The sequence below is a fragment of the Crocuta crocuta genome, unplaced genomic scaffold, assembly GCF_008692635.1.
Source record: "Crocuta crocuta isolate KB4526 unplaced genomic scaffold, BGI_CrCroc_1.0 scaffold196, whole genome shotgun sequence".
Classification (NCBI taxonomy): domain Eukaryota; kingdom Metazoa; phylum Chordata; class Mammalia; order Carnivora; family Hyaenidae; genus Crocuta; species Crocuta crocuta.
Genome location: NW_027531026.1, coordinates 4,886,285 through 4,904,681, shown reverse-complemented (window position 1 = coordinate 4,904,681; position 18,397 = coordinate 4,886,285). Strand labels below are relative to the sequence as shown.

At 39.8% G+C, this 18,397-nt stretch overlaps 1 long non-coding RNA gene across 2 annotated transcripts in view; it reads left to right on the top strand.

Moving 5' to 3' along the window:
- Nucleotides 1-14,443: 14,443 nt before the first annotated feature.
- Nucleotides 14,444-18,397, top strand: part of LOC144237315 (uncharacterized) — a 39,754-nt gene continuing 35,800 nt past the window's right edge. For both annotated transcript variants that reach the window (XR_013336824.1, XR_013336823.1), the window contains exon 1: nt 14,444-14,595. This is a non-coding gene — a long non-coding RNA (uncharacterized LOC144237315). The remainder of the gene's footprint in view (nt 14,596-18,397) is intronic.

The following is an 18,397-nucleotide window of genomic DNA, read 5'->3' as shown; positions in this document are numbered from 1 at the left end:
GGGCCTACGTGCTGCCTGGGTTTCTGAGAGGGAGTAATAGAAACCCCATAAAGACTCAGGAAAACCAGAGGTGGAGACTGCAGGGAATTTTGCTTCTATTCTCAGAGGATAGCCTGAGGAGACTCCAAGACCTTTCAAAGGTCATATCCGGTGTGGCAACAGAGCACAGCAGACCAGGGAGGGACCGGAGGGTGACCTAAGGGGTGGCTGAAAATACCCAGGGGACCCAAAGCAGCCTGGGGTAGAATGAGGAGGATAAAGAATGCCTGAGCATGACATCTGCAGATTATGAACTCTGAGCATCAGCAGCAGAGGCCTGCAGAGCCAAACATATTGGGTTCTACTTCAAGGCCAACAAGGATAGAGGAAGACAGAAGACCAAGGGCTCCATTCCCACCTGACGTCAGGGTGATACATATGCCCCACTTTCCTTCTCCCTTCACTATCTCATCCCTAAAAGAGAGGAGGGGAGAAGACAGAGAAAGAGCAATCCTGTGCTAAGTGAGCATTACTTAAAAATAAATAAATGAATAAAGTTTTGGATTCACAAAATGTAGTGTTTCATGGGCAGTAGAAATAGGGCTCTTGAGCATTGCTTAAAATTAATTAATTAATTAATTTTACATTCACAAAATGCAGGGTTTCATGGGCAGTGGAAGGAGGGCTCTTGAGCCAGGCTAAGATCAGGGATAGAGAAACAAAGCTACAGACGAGCATTCCAGAGTCCATGTCTGGAATTTTCATGCCCACTATCTATACACACAGTTGTGCAGGCACGACTAAACAAGTATTTGCATCTATATTTTTTCATAATATCATGGGCCCTGGAGGCAAACAAACCTGGGCTTGAATCTTGAATCCACTTAACAGCTAGATGACTTTAAGCAAATTTCTTGATCCAAGATTTTGCTTCAGTAAACTAGGAATAATAGTGTCATGTAGGCTCATTGTGTGGATTAAATGAGATACACCGGTTACCCTAAGACTGGGCATGTGGTGAGCCCTTAATAAATGCTATTTACCATGATCATGACAACAATAATAATTATCATGCATTTGTTCATTTCAACTATAAGTCTGAACTTCTGATTGGCAAGATTTAATTACTGTTATATACAAAGCACAACACATCCAGCTACTAAAACTGTAAATGCTTAGAGGCTGAGAAAACATTCATGCACAGGTCTTTGATGGCGGTGTTTAAACTCTTTCACATGATTATTTATTTAGTTTTGAGTTTGTTCTCAGGGAGGGATATATACCTCTAGATTTGGGGAAATCTGAGGGAAAATTCCTTTTGAGCCAAGATGGAAATCTAAACTTTAGATTTAGAGGGAACATCTGTTTCCCAGCCGCACCCCCTTCCCCTTTCACTCTGGTAACAGTATGGTGGCCCAAAGGCTTATGTTTCGTTTCCCCTTTGCCAAGATCTTCAGAGACCCAGCACCCTTGAGCTTCACCCTAATACCCACTGAAGAGCATTACTTTGTGCATGGCATCCTGAAGTCTCCTCTAAAAGATTCAGCCTTGGAGGCACCTTGGTGGCTCAGTCAGTTAAGTGTGTGACTCTTGATTTTGACTCAGGTCATGGATTTTATGATTTGTGAATTTAAGCTCCACATCAGGCTCCATCCTGACAGTGCAGACCTGCTTGGAATTCTCTCTCTGTCTCTGTCTCTCTCTCTCTTTATCTCTTCCCCTCTCCACTCCTACTCTTTCTCTCTCAAATTAAAAAATCTCAAAAGAAATAAAATAAAAAATAAAAGACTCAGCCTTGTAGCTGCCCTTATATAGGGAAGCCCTTATATAGCAACCAAGTATTTACTACATTTCAACATATATGATGTAGTAGCAATATCTTTGGCAACATCTCTGGGGCTTCCTTCTGATCTGAGAGATTTTACTGGGCAAAGCATTCAAGATGCCTCACCACACCTCTAGCTTAAACTTCCTATACCTCTTATTAAAGGGTGAGTGGGCAATCCTAATTCCACCCAGTAAAGCTATCAAAGTGCAAAGCCTGCAGAAAGCCCTGTCCCCAGTAATAAAGCAACACAGGGACTAAACAATACAGCCCTAGGGGCTAGGAGCCCAGGCTGTATCTGGCAGAAGAGGTATTATAAAGTCTTTCCTTGATTTTTGGATAGCCTCAAAGCATCTATTCTCTCCACTCAGTTATCTTTAAGAGGGGGATAATGATATTGTACCATTTTGCCTGAAAGGGATATTATGTATTATCTAAAGATTGCACTGTTGAAGAACCAAGCACTGTGCTAATGCTGTGATTATCATTAACCACCAATGGTTTTATTCATATGGTGAATCAGTTTGTTTGCTATTTACTGTAGCCACACCCTTTATTAATATAAACAGTGGAGACTAGCATTTTCACTGTGGGCCTCTAGATTTTCAGTCAGACTCATCATTCATTCACTTTGGTTTGAGTCTTTCTAGATCCTGAAGCAAACAACGTTTTCCATCAGAGAAAAGCTTCTATCCTCCCAAGCATGTAGGTGAGAGGCACAGGCTTGGCCAGACAAAACCAAGAAATGCAAGTTGCCAGATGTCAGCTGAATTAGGTGCTCCTCACCCACAGATGTTTTACTTCATCTAATTATATTGTGTAAAAGTTGTACATATATAAACCTTTGGCAAATACTTTATAAGCAGAACTGTGTTTTCATATAATTATTAATCAGAATACATGTTCCTTGGCAAACGTACATATTAACAGGGTATCCAGAAATTCCCATATTCTTCAGAAGTCAGCTACAAATATTGATGACTCATTCTCCAGTCACACTTAAAAAAATATACGTTGTACACACTTGTGGAATAAACACATCCAAAGCTGCAGATTATCACTTTTAACTCTAAAGGCAACTCACTGACATTGGAAGCCACAGGAAAGATTGTTTTTTCCCTATCACTCAAGTTTCCTCTGGGTCCGTGGAATTGCTGAGGAGACTTGAAAGCAAGTCCTGGTCTACTGGGATGAGTGCCAGCTTTTGACTTTGGTTTGGCTGTGAAAAATCCCAGAGAAGATCTAGGAATATCCTGGTTTGAGACGAGTGTTGAGATCATCACCAACATCATCGTTCTGTGTAGATCCTGCCATTCAGTATTGTTTCTTCCTCACAGAGGCACCCCCACCCCCAACTCCCCACCCCGACCCAGGAAGGCCCTCATCATGTTAATGCTGGCCTCATCAACCTCAGAGCTGAGGGATAAGAAGGTTGAGTGGGGTTTACGTGTGGCCTCACAGAGCACCCAGCAAGATCATATCATGGGGATTGAGGGACAGAGCATAGTCAAGAATAGTCATAGTAAGCCCTAGAATTTCTCTCCTGACTTTGTTTCCTAAAGTACATTACAAACTCCTTCAAGTGGGGGTCCATGGCCATTCCCTTATGCATTTTGTGGGCAATATCCTTTAGGGATTCTCCTTGCCTGAAGAAAAGTGGGTTCTGGGATGATCTAAATCACAATTTTAATTAGGGCAGAGAGCCATGTTTATTCTTTTTTGGAAATAAAAATAAAGTGAATTGTGTTATTTCTCCATGTCAATCTGATTAAGAAGGGATATACTTGATATTCTTCTACTGTTCTCAGTAAACTGCCTAAAAAGACCAGTTCATATATTAATGACTGCCACCTCTCATATCCAGCTGTATACCCACAATTATGTTACTGGAAACTTTATCAGGTACTTGTCTTTTTTTTGGTTAAAAACAAAACAAAACAAAACAAAACTGTGGTCTCCTAAACTGTAGGCGATTGGTCTTAAATACTGACAGAGTTCAGGACACACTACCCCAAAATAGGACACTGTGGCATATTGAATTTGAGAAACAGCAAATGTAGGAAGGAATCTCTGACCCTCCCCTAAGGCAGGTCATAAAACCTGTGAGGGTTGACCTCCTCATTCCTGGAAGAAAGATGCATCCTTATCTCCAAGATGCCGAGAGGAATATAAACGAACAGGCCTTGCTGTTTCCCCAGTTTACCACACACAAAACTCATACCCCTTTTGGCCCTATCTCATTTTCCCATGACCTTCCACTCTGCCAAAGCTAACCTAAAATCGCTCAAGTCTAACATCTTCAGGTCTCCATTTCCTTACAAGGCTCCCATATCACATGAAACGGATAATAAATAAAGGAGTAAGATTTTTTCTTTCTCATCAGACTTTTGTTACAGGGACCCCAGCCGAGAACTCAGAAATGTAAATGAAAAAGCTATTTTTCCTCCTTACATCAACAAAGTAGAAACCAGGTAACAAGCTGTCCACAGTGGCCAACAAAGGGAAAATTTCCAGAGGGTGAGAACAGTCACATTGTGTTAAGTACTAATTGTCAAGGAGAAAAAGAGTTAGTAGCAGAGGAGTGGTACCACTCTGAGAGGTAAACTCTCCCATCTCTAAAGTCTCCTACCAGTCACTATTATGGCACCAGAATTGGCCTCCTGGTGTTTTTGTTTCTCCTAGGTACAGCATGACCAGTGTATGCGGAGGCTTTGGTGCATTATATCTAGAAAGTTTTTCATTATCACTGAGTAATAAACTTTACTGAAGCCTTGTATCATCACATTATTAAACACAGTGGCCAGATCTCTCATGTTCTTATTATATTTAATTGGCCTGTATTTAATGTCTAAAGATGCTTTTTTAAAACAGGAAAATATTTTTATTTTTAAATGTTTATATTTCTGAGAGAGAGAGAGAGAGAGAGAGACAGCGTGAGCAGGGGAGGGTCAGAGAGAGAGGGAGACACAGAATCTGAGGCAGGCTCCAGGCTCTGAGCTAGCTGTCAGCACAGAGCCCGATGCGGGGCTCGAACCCATGAACCGTGAGATCATGACCTGAGCTGAAGTCGAACGCTTAACCGACTGAGCCACCCAGGCGCCCCAGGAAAAGATTTTTAAAGTCTGTTCCTCTATGGACTACCATAGATCTCTAAATGAGAGAACTATATATTAGGAAATGTTCCCCTCTCTAACTCTACATTCATGAGTAATCTGCTAATTGTTAGCATGGTAAAAGAAATTAAGGAAGAAGCCATTTGTGGTGTATACATTGCTATTATTGTTTTAGATACAGTGGGCATACAGCATCTTATTAGTTTCAGGTGAACATTACAATGATTCTATATTTCTTGGTACGTGCCTTTTCACTGACTTCTGCTTAGCATTGATGAAGCCCGAGGTATTTTTCAAAACTTTTCAAAACTAGAAGTTCTTTATTCAACAAACACAACTGACTGTATTCATTACTAAATTCTTTTCAGTACCAATATACTCATTGAAATAGACTGGAACGACCGTAAACTGAATATTCTTTGATGAAATAGATACCTACAGTATATCATAAGGAAAAGAGAGCTGATGTTGGAATCCAAGTCTATCTCTATCAATTCCTAGATATGAAGTTCTGGGTAAAATACCTAACTTTTCTCATTTACGGCCTCTCTATAAAAATGAAGAGTGCAGAAATGAGACAGAATGGCTGTGCGATTAAGATCTCAGGCTTTGCATTCCAATCCAATTCTATCCTGCTGCTTGGTAGTTGAGTACCCTTGGGCAAGTTACTTAAACTTCTTCTATCTTAGTTTACTTATCTGTGAAAATAGGAATACCACCACCTAACCTCATGAAGATGTTTTTACAAAAATTAAACAAAAGGCTATCAATGGTGCTTATTTAGTTCAGTATCTCATTTTTAATAATATTCATTAACTCTGGTTTTAAAAAAGAAATCCTGGGATCACAAGGCCTAAACCTTTTCATTTTTTACATGAGAAATGGAGGCCCAGACATTAAGGATCTTGTCCAAGGTCACTGAACCCACATATGTGTGATGTATACTCTGCAAGTTTTTATGAGTTCCATGATCTGGTCAGAGTACTATCTCCTTGTGACCTAATCTCTTGGACACTAAATATATGGATTATCAAACTATGCCATCAAGTTACTGTCCATGTAAAAACGCCATTGATTAATTACACTGCTGTTTGTTGAGGCCCTTCTACGTTCAGGGCACCCTGCCAAATATTGTGCATGTTATAATGGGCATATGAAAATCTGTCTCTGGTCTCAAGAGGTTTACAGTTGAGTTGGAGAGATATTTAGGAAATATGTAAATCATTGGGATATACATGTGACATGGCCAGAGTTCAAGTGTCATAAGAATTATCCATGGGCAGTGAATGTACATTACAAGATCCTGCAGTGAGATCCATTTGACCTCAGTGTTAGTGGTGAATTCAGAGAGAAATGGGACTTTACCTGTGCATACAATTAAAGTGTATTGGAGAGGAGAGGGAAGGGGAAAGGAGGGGGGGGAGGAAAAGGGAGGAGAGGGGAGGGAGAGAAAATGGGACTTTACCTGTGCATTAAGATGAAAGTGTATTGGAGAGGAGAGGAGGGGAGGGGAGGGGAGAGGAGAAGAGATGGCATTATGTTCCTCACAACAGCCTGTATAAAGTATAGAGGTAGAAATGAGCATCATTAAGTGCGGGGCTTTCACCTAGGCACACACTCAATCATTTCTATTATCTACCTTACCTCTCAGTGTGTTCTATTTTCACAAGTGTGTGTGTACATATGTTCACATATGAGTCTGAACTCTTGACTGTAAATATGGCCAGAAAAACACCAAGGACTTGTGACTTCCCAAATGCTCAATAGCCAGGAAAGTAGAGGTCATCCTTGAACTCACATGCTCTTGACTCTCACTCCAATCCATCAGCTCATTCTGGCTCTTCTACCTCCAACATAATTCTCAGATTCCTCCACTTCTCTTTATTTATACTGCTAGTTACCCTGCCCCGAATCAGCTTCATTCTCCACCATCGTACCTATGCTACTGGCTCCCCCACTCCATTCCTGTCTCTTGCAAGGCATTCAACACAGAGCAGTCTTCTGAGCAATGTAACTCACATCCTGGAACCCCCTGCTGAAAACCTCTCAATGACTGCCAATTTTAGGGAGCAAATAATCCAAACTGTTTGTTATGGCCTTCAAGGCTCTGCAGGATCTGGCTTCCTTACCGCTCAGACATCACATCATGTTACCCATGCCCTCATTTGCTTGCTGTTCTTTGAACAAGCCAACGTGCTTCCCAACTCAAGGTCTTTGCACTTGCTGTGCCCTCTGCTTAAAACGTTATTCCCCCCACTTTACGCAACCTTCTTACCTTTCAAATTGCAGCTTAAATGTTACCTACTCAGGAGAGGTTTTCTCTGATCTAACTATCAAAATAAATTCCCTCTGCTCTTCTCTAAGATCGCACATTATGAATTTTCCTTTCCAGCACTTATCAATCTCTTCAGAATTTTTGAAACCTATTCAAATCGTTTGCTGCATAACTTTTTGAAATGTTTGTTTTCCCTACCAGAACATAACCCCTATGATCAGGGCTTGTCTGTTTTGTCCATTTTTCAGTCTCCAGAATCTAGTACTGAAAACCTCAGAGATTACTGAGTGGATTTATAAAAGGAAATAAACAGAAAACCATTGTAGCAAATAATTCTCATAAAATGCAGTTGCTTTAGTGACGACATTCACCCTTGATTCTTTGAATAAGAGACTGCGGTTGCTTAAAGAGCACCTGGGCAGCTCAGTCTATTTAGTGTCTGACTCTTGATTTCGGCTCAGGTCATAATCTCACAGTTTGCAGGTTTGAGCCCCACATCAGGATCTGTGCTGATAGTACAGAGCCTGGTGGGGATTTTCTGTCTCTCCCTCTCTCTCTTTCTCTCTCTGCCCCTCCCCTGCTCTCTCTCTCTCTCAAAATAAATAAACATTTTTAAAAAACCCACAGCACCCTCCTACACTGTTGGTGGGAATGTAAACTGGTACAGTCCNTTTTTTTTTTTTTAACATCAAATGATATGAATGCTTAGTTAAGCTTTTAAATATTTTATGCAGGAATAATTTGAAATGTCCTTTTAAAAAATTTTTTTATGTCTTTATTTTATTTTGAGAGACAGAGACAGAGAGTGAGTGGGTGAGGGGCAGAGAGAGAGAGGGAGACACAGGATGTGAAGCAGGCTCCAGACTCTGAGCTGTCAGCACAGAGCCCGATGAGGGGCTCAAACCCATGGACTGTGAGATCATGACCTGAGCCGAAGTCAGATGTTCAACCGACTGAGCCACCCAGGCGCCCCTGAAATGCCCTTTTTTAAAAGGTTGTATGTAAATATTTCTGGCTGTAAACTATGGAAGTATATTAGAATCCATTTCTAACTCATTTTGTTCTTCTGGACTCTCAGCATCTACTTTCAAGTTTCCTTATTTTATCTGATTGGTAGCGTTCCCTTATAAAAAGTTGGGCAGACATGCTTCTCTGTAACCTTGTGGGTTAGTTCAACCTCTAATTACTTCAGTCTCCTTCTCTTCAAGAAAAGCTGTCAAAATACAAGAACTCTCAAAGGTTTTGCATCATCTCACACACACACAGGATAAAAAGGGATATAATTCTTCCAAAGAACAACTGGCAACAGCCGGCACAACTTCTGAAGACCCAACCGGACTCTGTCTTGAAAATCAGCCTCAAAATCAGAATTACCCCACCTATACAAGGACTCTCTCACTCACCAGCTACACTTAGTGACATAATACCTGCAATCGACTTATATTATATATTATATATTACCATTAATAATTTGTAAGACCAACAAAATAGTATTTGTATGTCAGGACAACTGGATATTAGTGAAGGTATAGAAAATAAAAAATATGGCTCTCCTGTTCCTTGGTAACTCCATACCGAATTATTATCAAATATGTTTCCAGTCTTTAGAATAACTTATTTATTAGAAAAGGTGATTGGACAAAATAGCAAAAATTTGTTTTTCTTGGGGCGCCTGGGTGGCTTAGTCGGTTAAGCTTCCGACTTTCGCTTGGGTCATGATCTCGCGGTTCGTGGGTTCGAGCCCCGCGTCGGGCTCTGTGCTGCCAGCTCAAAGCCTGGAGCCTGTTTCAGTCTGTGACTCCCTCTCTCTCTGACCCTCCCCTGCTCGCGCTGTCTCTCTCTCTCCCCTAGAAATAAAGCATTGAAAAAAAAAATTTGTTTTTCTATTGAGACTAACAATGGGCAAATCACAACAGAGTTAATACATCTTTCCCCCCCAGTTACCCAGCATTCAAAGCTACAGCTGTAGCCACATTATGGTAATTTTAGACTGCAAAGCAGTGTGACGATTTGATGCATAATTTTCAACACATGTTTTATTAATCCATTCTTCCTGTGTTTCATTTAAAATACTGGAAACTATTTAAAGAAAAGATCAGCGTGTTACTCCCATGCCAGGAAAAAAAAGAAAGAAAGAAAGAGAAAAGTGAAGAAAAGAAAAAAAGAAAAGAACCTAACAAACACGTTAAAAAAAAAAAAAAAAGCCAGAGCAACTGGAATCTCAGTTTTGAGGAAACACATGGGATTGAAGCATCCGCCGCCACTCTGTAACCAAGCGAACCAAGCGTCACATGTGACTCTTCCCCTCTGCGCTGAATCCTGCGTGTCACCAGGATGGAGCGAGGCCGTGCTTGCAGGCAAGTGTGTGACCGCGGGGGCCCCGCCGGGCGAAGGAGGTGACGCCCGCTCCGGCACGTGGAGGGTTTTGCAGGAAGCCGCTGGCTCGGCCCACAGCGGCCGCGGGTCGGGGCCGGGCCGCGCCGCCTTGGCCGGCACGTAGCGCCCGGCGTGACTCAGCGCTGACTCACCGCGCGCGCTGCCAGCGGATTTCCCCGTCAGCGGCTCCCACTCGCCTGTCCTTGCAGCCGCCGGCTCCCCGAGTCCTTCCTTCCCTGCACGCCAGACCTGCCCTGTCGCTTTCAGCAGAGCAGGGCATACTTCACAGCTTTTGAATCGCGACCAAGCAGGGAAGAGACCGACTGCCTTTGTTTCCTTTGACTTTAAGAACTAAATAGCCCACTAATCAAATTCTTTCATCAAAGGCTTGTTGGAACAAATCCTGAACACCGTCCTTCCACGGTGACTTATAGATGACCTCCGCTCAGATTCTGCTTCTGTCTTGCTAAGCCTGCATCTTATTTTTATCCCGCTTTTTCTGAGGTTATCTTTTCAATATGTTTGATAGCTACTCTTGGCACAAACCCACAAGTGCAATGACGCAAATCAGGTTGGAACTTGGCATTATGTGCCGGCCTGAGTGACTTACTGTAAAAACCAGGGAACACTTCATAAAGACGTTATTATCTGCCATCTCAGTTGCTGATTAGATGCCATGGTTTTTTCAGCCTGTCACTACGCTTTGAAAGGTCCTAGGACAGACGGTTAAAATGCAGATTCTTGAGCAGTCATATTTATCTTTCCTCTCCAGGATTCTACATGGACAGCAATAGGACAGCAGGGGAGGTCTCCAGCCGTGGCCCATGGACCACTTGCGTGGACAATAGCTGGGATAGGTGGTACAAATGCAGGTTCTTAGACTCCAGTCCAAACCACAGACTCAGAATGTCTTGTGGGGGGGCCCGGAAATCCATCTTATTAAGCACCCCATCGGAGATGCCTATGTACACTTAAGTTTGAATACTACTGGCTGGAGGATGAGGGTAGGAGATATTATTCTGTGAAGGCTCCAGGAAGAATCCTTACTTCGTTCTCAAATTGATTTTGAAGTTCTGGTACTAGATAACCCTATTTCTAAAATTGGTTTTATGTACAATATTAACTGTATATTAATATTTTTTTCTTTTTAATTAGAAATCTCGGTATAAAACAAAATGTACTATCTCTATATAGTAAGTTTTCTTATCTCAGACCTGTTATTTCCTAAACCTGACTTTGCATCAGAATCACTCACAGAGTCTTTAAACACTAATTCCTGGACCAGACCTCATGCCTGTAAGAAAACACTATTTCTTAAGGCGAAACCTAAGAACAGGCAGGCCAATTTTAAAAGCTCTGAAACTTGGGCTCTGGACCTTTGCAAGAGGCCACTCTTCCCAAATACAATAGAAACTTCATTAACTCCAAGATCGTTTTCTTGTATTGTTCTATTATGGTGCCCACTCATCTCTTATTCTGCATTGTTTCCTTTGGATATCACAATCTAAAATATACACTTAAAACTGACCACATCAGATGTCGACTTAGTATTACATTGATAAATTTATGTCTTTACAAAGCAAATTTGAAACCTTTGCATCCCTTTTGGGGAGTGGGAGAGGATTTGGAGGAGGTCAAGACATGGAGAATTATCTGGGAGTCTATTTTGCAAATTTCTCTATCCTTCTTCCCTGGTATACTGTATTTGTTTACTTATTTTCTTTTCATCTTACTGAGTAAGTTTCCCCACTTTACCCTGGTCAGCACTGTGCCAAAAAGCCTAGATCTGACGTGTATCTGACAAGAGACCTCTCCTTGCTAACTCTCATATATGCCTTGCTTCTCCAGGAGTGGTCTTTGAACCCAGCAGCATGGACATCACCTGGAAGCCTGTAAGAAATGCACACACTCAATTTCACCAAAATTGCTAGATCAGAATCAACAGTTTGGCAAGATCTCCACATGATTTGTGTGCATATTAAAATATTGGAAGTACTGGTTTATAGTAATGGTTAAGTACTTAGTAATGGTAACAATCTTAGCATAGTTCTGGAGTCTAGCAGTCTTAAATCAAGGTGTCAACAGGAACATGTTCTATCTATAGTACTGGGTAAGACAACAGTCTACCACAAAACTAGTTTGGCCATAAAAGTAAGCCCTCAAATTAAAATATATATATATAACTAAAACTATGACCACATTGAGAGGCAAACTGAAAATATCTTAGGATCAGGGCAAAAGAATCCTTACAATATCAGGAAGAGAAAGGAGTAGGGCCAGAGAGGCCCCTCCAAGATAGTAATGTCTTTTTAAAAGCTCTTGACAGTTGGTGGTGGACATCTGTGTCTGTTTGCCCAGCTCTTGTCATCCTCACTAACATTTCTGTGCAGGACGTCAACCAGCATTTCCCTTCCCCCTTCCTCCCAAGGGTGAAACACATGACTCGTTACTTTCTGTCCTGCACATCTGAATCTGGGTTGAGTCCCAAAATGCAAAAAGTGGTTGAGGCGGAGTCACTTCAGTCGTGCTCCAAGACACTAACCAGATGTGTTTGTCCACCAAAAATACCAGAATAACCCTAGCTGCTGTCCTCACAAGGCCCAATTGTTAAACTTCTTTTGTCCTGAGAGCTTCCCAGTGACTTTCCAAATGTCATTAATTCATTGTTTTATTTGAAAGTTTAAAGTATTTAATGCTTTTTAACTATTTTAGACTATTTCTTATTATTTTATTATAATTTGTCATTATTTATTTTTGATGGGGCCAAGAGTTTGCCCCAGTTGGCTTCTATTGCTTACAAACAAATGAACCCAACTGTTAGGAAATTATTGATGGGGAGAACATGTTGCCCAGAGCCACCCCACTAATACAATGTGATTACAGTATGCATCCATGACAAAGATGTACTACTGAAATATAACAAAAATCTTTTCAGGGTTTTTTTCAGCTGATTTACCAGCCATCTTTGTCTTGTATTTCAAGCTGAGTCATTCTTCCCTTCTGAACCACCCAAATTGCCAGAGGGAACAAAAGGGAGAATCACTCTGGTTCTGCTGCTGGTAGACACCAATAATCGTTATGTTGCCTCCAATTCCTCATTGTGGTTTTCATGATATTTGCAATATTAAGGAGATTAAAGAAAAGTACTCCAAAGTTTCTAATTAGAGCTATTTTACCAGAAGGCTAACTGGCAATAAGAGAGTCCCTGTTATGCTAGACTAAATGTGATCTTTTCTTTGCAAGCAAAGATTAGCCTAAAAAAGCTTTCAAACTGGCCAACATGAAAAGTGTGTGTCGTTCGAACTCTACTGATAGAACTTAATTTGATCAAGGTATGTCAGTTTTTCAAAATCCATACTCGTTATTCTCCCCAGTCTCCCTTCACATTAACTGCATTAATTTTATCTGGTGCCAGTAGTTGCCTGGTGAATATGGTTTCATTTGGCTCGAGTAGGGGCATATAAGGAAGAGTAAACCCAAAAAAGTAGCTGTTTTGAAATTATAGTGAATCATGAAGGTCATAGCAAGGACTTTGTACTTAAATGTAATTCTTTAATGGTTTTTCGATCGAGATAAAGATGTGACATTTACTGACTGCATATTAAGCATTTGAGACTGTCCATTGGTTTCCTGCTTATGCTAGGTGAACATTTGGCTCTCTTACCCAACCCGTGACTTTCAGTAAAATATATAAACTTCAAAAAAATGCTTTTAACTAAGAGACAGACAATATGAATGTCTGCTTTGTTAGAAGAGGATGTATTCTTGCCATTCTAGCTTTCTTTCTCTTTGGATCTGTTAAGTTCTGTCATCTTTGGTTTCCTTTATTAAACTTCCTGGGATTAATAACATGTATATATCTAACTATTCTGGGGTTTGTTTAAAGTTTTAACACTGAAATAAAAAATAAACATTCGCATTATTAAGACTATCTGAATATTCTTCGTGGCAGAAAATGTAATATAGTTATGATCCAGGTAATGATTCAGATAAAGATTACATGTCTTTTTCATACTCATTGTTTTTCCTAAGGTTTTTGCCTTTCTTTTTTTCATCATCTCCCGTAATTTCTTCCAAAATTGTCAAACATACTACCTGGTCAATGGAAACTTCTCTTTCTAGGGGATCTTCCGCCCCTGAACCAATCACATTCTAGGCCTGTCACACAGCAATCACGGAGTCTCCTTGCACTGCAAAACTAGGTGACAACCACTGTTTTCTAGGTCTCTTTGTGCCTAACTTATTCCCCCCACTCTCTAGTATCTTTGTAAAAGTGTCTGGGGGAATAAATAGACTGATTTTCACATTCTTGAAAATGTTTTTATTCTGTTTTTACATTTAATTAATATTTAAGCTGGGAATAGAATTCTTGGTTGAAAATCAGTTTGTTTCAAAAGGTTCGACAGCATTCCTCCACTGTATTGTAACAGTGCTGAAGACGAAAAATCAAAGAGAAGCCTGAATCCCAATCCCCTCTTTTCTTTTCCCTCACTTTGAATTTCTTCTCTCACTTCCAAGCTTTCTATACTTTCACAATGTTGTTTCTACTTGGAGGAATATTTTCATTTATTCTACTTATCACTTGGCAGAAACATTTAAGGACTCAAGGCTTCCTTTAGCTCTTTAAATACTTCCTTTCTCCATTTTCTCTGACCTCTCCCTCTGGAAGATCTTAGATCTTGGATCTCTAAGACAACTATTTTACTTACAGTTCTGTCTTAGATTGCCTTGGTTCTTTACACTATATTTTGAAGTTTTCCTTAATTTTACCTTCTTATCTATATTTTCATATTGAAAACTATGTTTTTAGCTTCTCCAGATTTTTTTTAATAATTTTTTTTTTCTTTATGTTTTTTATTTATTTCAGAGAGAGAGAGAGAGACAGTGTGAGCAGGAGAGTGTCAAGATACAGAATCTGAAACAGGCTCCAGGCTCTGAGCTGTCAGCACAGAGCCTGACACGGGGCCACGAACCATGAGATCATGACCTGAGCCGAAGTCGGACACTTAACTGACTGAGCCACACAGGTGCCCCATCTGGATTCTTTTTTAAGTTTATTAATTTTGAGATAGAGAAGGAGCATAAGCAGGGAAGAGGCAGAGAGAGAATCCAAAGCAGGCTCCACAGTCAGCACAAAACCTGATGCGGAGCTCAAACTCACAAATCGCGAGATCATAATCTGAGTCTAAAACAAGAGCTGGACACTTAACCAACTGAGCCACCCAGGTACCCCTAGTTGCTTAGGATTCTTACTAGTATCTGATTATTCTTTTATTATATCTTCTTGAATTTCTGTAATAAACTTGTTAGGACTTTTTTTTTTAAAGGATTCTTCTCTGAATTATTTCTATTTCCTTATGTTAGATTTTCTATTGATACATTTCTTTTTATTTTGCAGGTTTTCTTTTTTTCTTTGTTTTTATTTTTTAAAGTTTATTCATTTATTTTTGAAAGAGAGAGGGAGAAAAAAAGGGAGTATGAGTTAGGGAGGGACAGACAGAGAGGGAGAGAGAATCTGAAGCAGCTCTACTCTGTCAGCACAGAGCCCCATGCAGGGCTTAAACCCACAAACTGTGAGATCATGACCTGAGATGAAGTCAGACGCTTCACTGAGCCACCTAGCCGCCCCTCTTTTTCAATTTTTTAAATACTTTTCTTTCCTTTTTATTTTTGAGAGACAGAGAGAAACTAAGAGAGCGAGTGTGAGCATGTGAGCAGGGGAGGGGCAAAGAGAGAGGGGGAGGCAAGATCCAAAGTGGGCTCCACACTGACAACAGAGAGCCCAATGCAGGGCTCAAACTCACCCACGAGATCGTGACCTGAGTCAAAGTCCGCCACTTAACTGACTGAGCCACCTGGGTGCCCCTTATTTTGCAGGTTTTCTTCAAATGTCTAGGAATCTTGGTTGTGTTTTTATATTTAGAAAGAGGCATCAGAAACACATCAGTTTAGAGTACATAAAGCTCCTGAGTTCTTAAATTCCAGAATAATTTTATTTTAAGGCATCAGCAATGCACTGCGCTACTAGGCTGACATAGTTCCCCCCCACAGTATTTTCAGTGCCTAGAGGCACTGAAAATTTTATTTGTGTTTTTGTTTTGGATTGGGGCAAAAGCTCTGATCATCAAATGTTTTGAACTAGGTGACTGGAAGGAGGGAAAGGGGAAACATGGTCCACTGTGGCTCCATATTCACGGTAGGACCTTTAATTTATCTGGATGTCTTAGTGCCACTTCTCACTACTACTCTTTCTTACATCTCTCAGTTTCTGAGAACAGGCATTATCTAGATGCTGCAAATAGGCAGCTTTCTGCATTTTCCTAGGAAGCTGCCAAAAAAGTACAGATCCCTAGACCCTACCTAGGGATCCTGATTCAGCACCTCTGGGATGGGCCTAGATACCTGCATTTTTTTTCTAATACCTTCCCTGGATCATGTAAACAACCAGTTTGGGGCACCACAAAGAAGCTTGTGATGTAGGGAAGAGTCAACTTTATGAGATAAAGCAGAGGTGGGAGCATCTGACTGGGTATGGGGAGAAGAAAGAAGAAAGAACCAAAAACAACTACCAGGTTTCAAGCCTGAGTGGCTCTAAAAGTGATAGTGAATTAGCATAAATAAGAAAGTGATAAGGAGTACTTCCTTATGGATGCCTTCTCCTAGATACTGTACTAAATGCCACCCTTATGAATATTACCAGAGTGCTCCTTATGTAGAAAAATTACGAGTAAGAATGATGTTAGATTACAGTAAAATGATGAATAAATAGATGTATAAATACATTCTCATGCTGGAGAACTAATATTTAGATGCATAAGCTCAATGATCTGTCTACTTTTCATGATTTATGAGGGCATTAAAAAACATTCATAGAGCATTCCCAAACTGAATATGAGTAATCTACTGATAGAGAATTCCTGGTTTCCTTTCAACCAAGTATCTTAACTTCTCAAATGTAAAAGAGCAGAATTCAAATATGCAGTACCTTTTATGCTTAATATATCTGAACACAAGTGCAAAAAAAAAAACAAAACACAAACCTTCAAAATAGTATCTACAACTCTTCATAAGGCTTATATTTTTTACTAAAATACTGCCATTCACACACTTAAATTTCTGTTACTAGTATAGCCTGATGACTCATTTTGTACACTTAGAGTCTAATGAGGATTTTTAGATCTGCAATAACTGCGATGACCTTTCATAGCTCTTTCATATTAAAACACATTATGGGTGGAAATAGTTCTATGAAAATATTGATTTTTTTTTAAAATTAAGGTATTTATAGAAAGTATTTAAGGTATATAAGTGTATGTAGTATATAAGGTATTTATTTAAAGTAATTTTTACTGCTTTTAGTGCACAGTTCTGTAAATTTTGACAAATGTGTATACAGTCCTATAACCACAAATACAAAGTAATCTCATCACTCCTCAAACTCCCCCATACTTATTTGAAGTCGGAACCTAACCTCCCTCGAATCTCTGGCATTGACTAATCTCTTTTCTCTCCATTTATTTTTGCCTCTTCCAGACTGCTATATAAACATTATCAGGGAGTATGTAGCCTTTTGAATTTGGCTTCTTTCATTTAGCATAACACATGTAAGATTCATCCATTTTCTTGCATGTAGCATGAGTTTGTCCCTTGTCATTGTTCATAATATTCTATTGTATGGATGTACCACAGTTAATTTATCCAAATATTGATATTTAACCATTTACCAATAACTTTATTTTGTGGAAGAAGATGATTTCATGACTATTATGCACTGATCAAGAAGGGAAACATTAGATAAATTCCCTTTTTGCCTTGAATTCTTTAGGATTTGACTCTATTTTAGGGATGGCTAGTTCAAAAAATATATTTTTTATATAACTTAAAAAAGTGGGTATCTATTCTGATTGTCAGTATACAGTTGAAGCAAGTGTTATAATTCGAAAGGTTTTCTTTACCTAGAATGGGAATGACAACACATACTATTGTTATTGCTGATAACACCAGATGATGTTTTGCTTAAACTTCTGAAGTAAAAGGCTATATGAAGGCCCTGTTCAGCCCAGATCTCTGAAATGGCTTACTTCCCACTGCAACGCTGTTAATCTTTTAGCCCATGGAGGCAACAGGTGGGTTAGCAAATAGCCAATAGAAGGACAACTGTTGTCCTTCAGGATCAGTGCCAGTGGAAAAAAGTGACCTGATATACAGATCTCAGGCCTGACATGATGAATATCTAATGCCACAGCTGTTGTCTCTCCCAACTGTCACTCATGTTTTTTTTAATGTTTTTTAATTGAAGTATAATTGACATGTAACATTATATTAATTTCAGGTATATAGCATAATGATTCAATATTTGTACATATTGTAAAATGATCACTGCAATAAGTCTAATAACCATCCGTCACCATAGTTACATAAGATTTTTTATGATGAGAGCATTCTAGATCTATCTATTCAGCAACATTCAAATATGCAATACATTACTACAGTCACCATGCTGTATATTTCATCCCTATGATTTATTTATAATTGGAAGTTGGAACCTCATGATCCCCTTACCCATTTCACTCACACTCTTCCCCCCTTCCCTCTGACAACCCTCAGTAGGTTATCTGTATCTGTGAATTTGGGTTCTTTTGTTTTGTTTTTTGCTTTTTTATGTTCATATATAAGTGAAATCACATGATATTAGTCTTTCTCTGTTTGACTTATTTCACTTAGCATGGATATACTCCAGGTCCATCCATGTTGTCACAAATGGTAATATTTCATTAGTTTTTAATGGGTGAGTACTACCCACTGTACATATGTGTAGCACATCTTCCT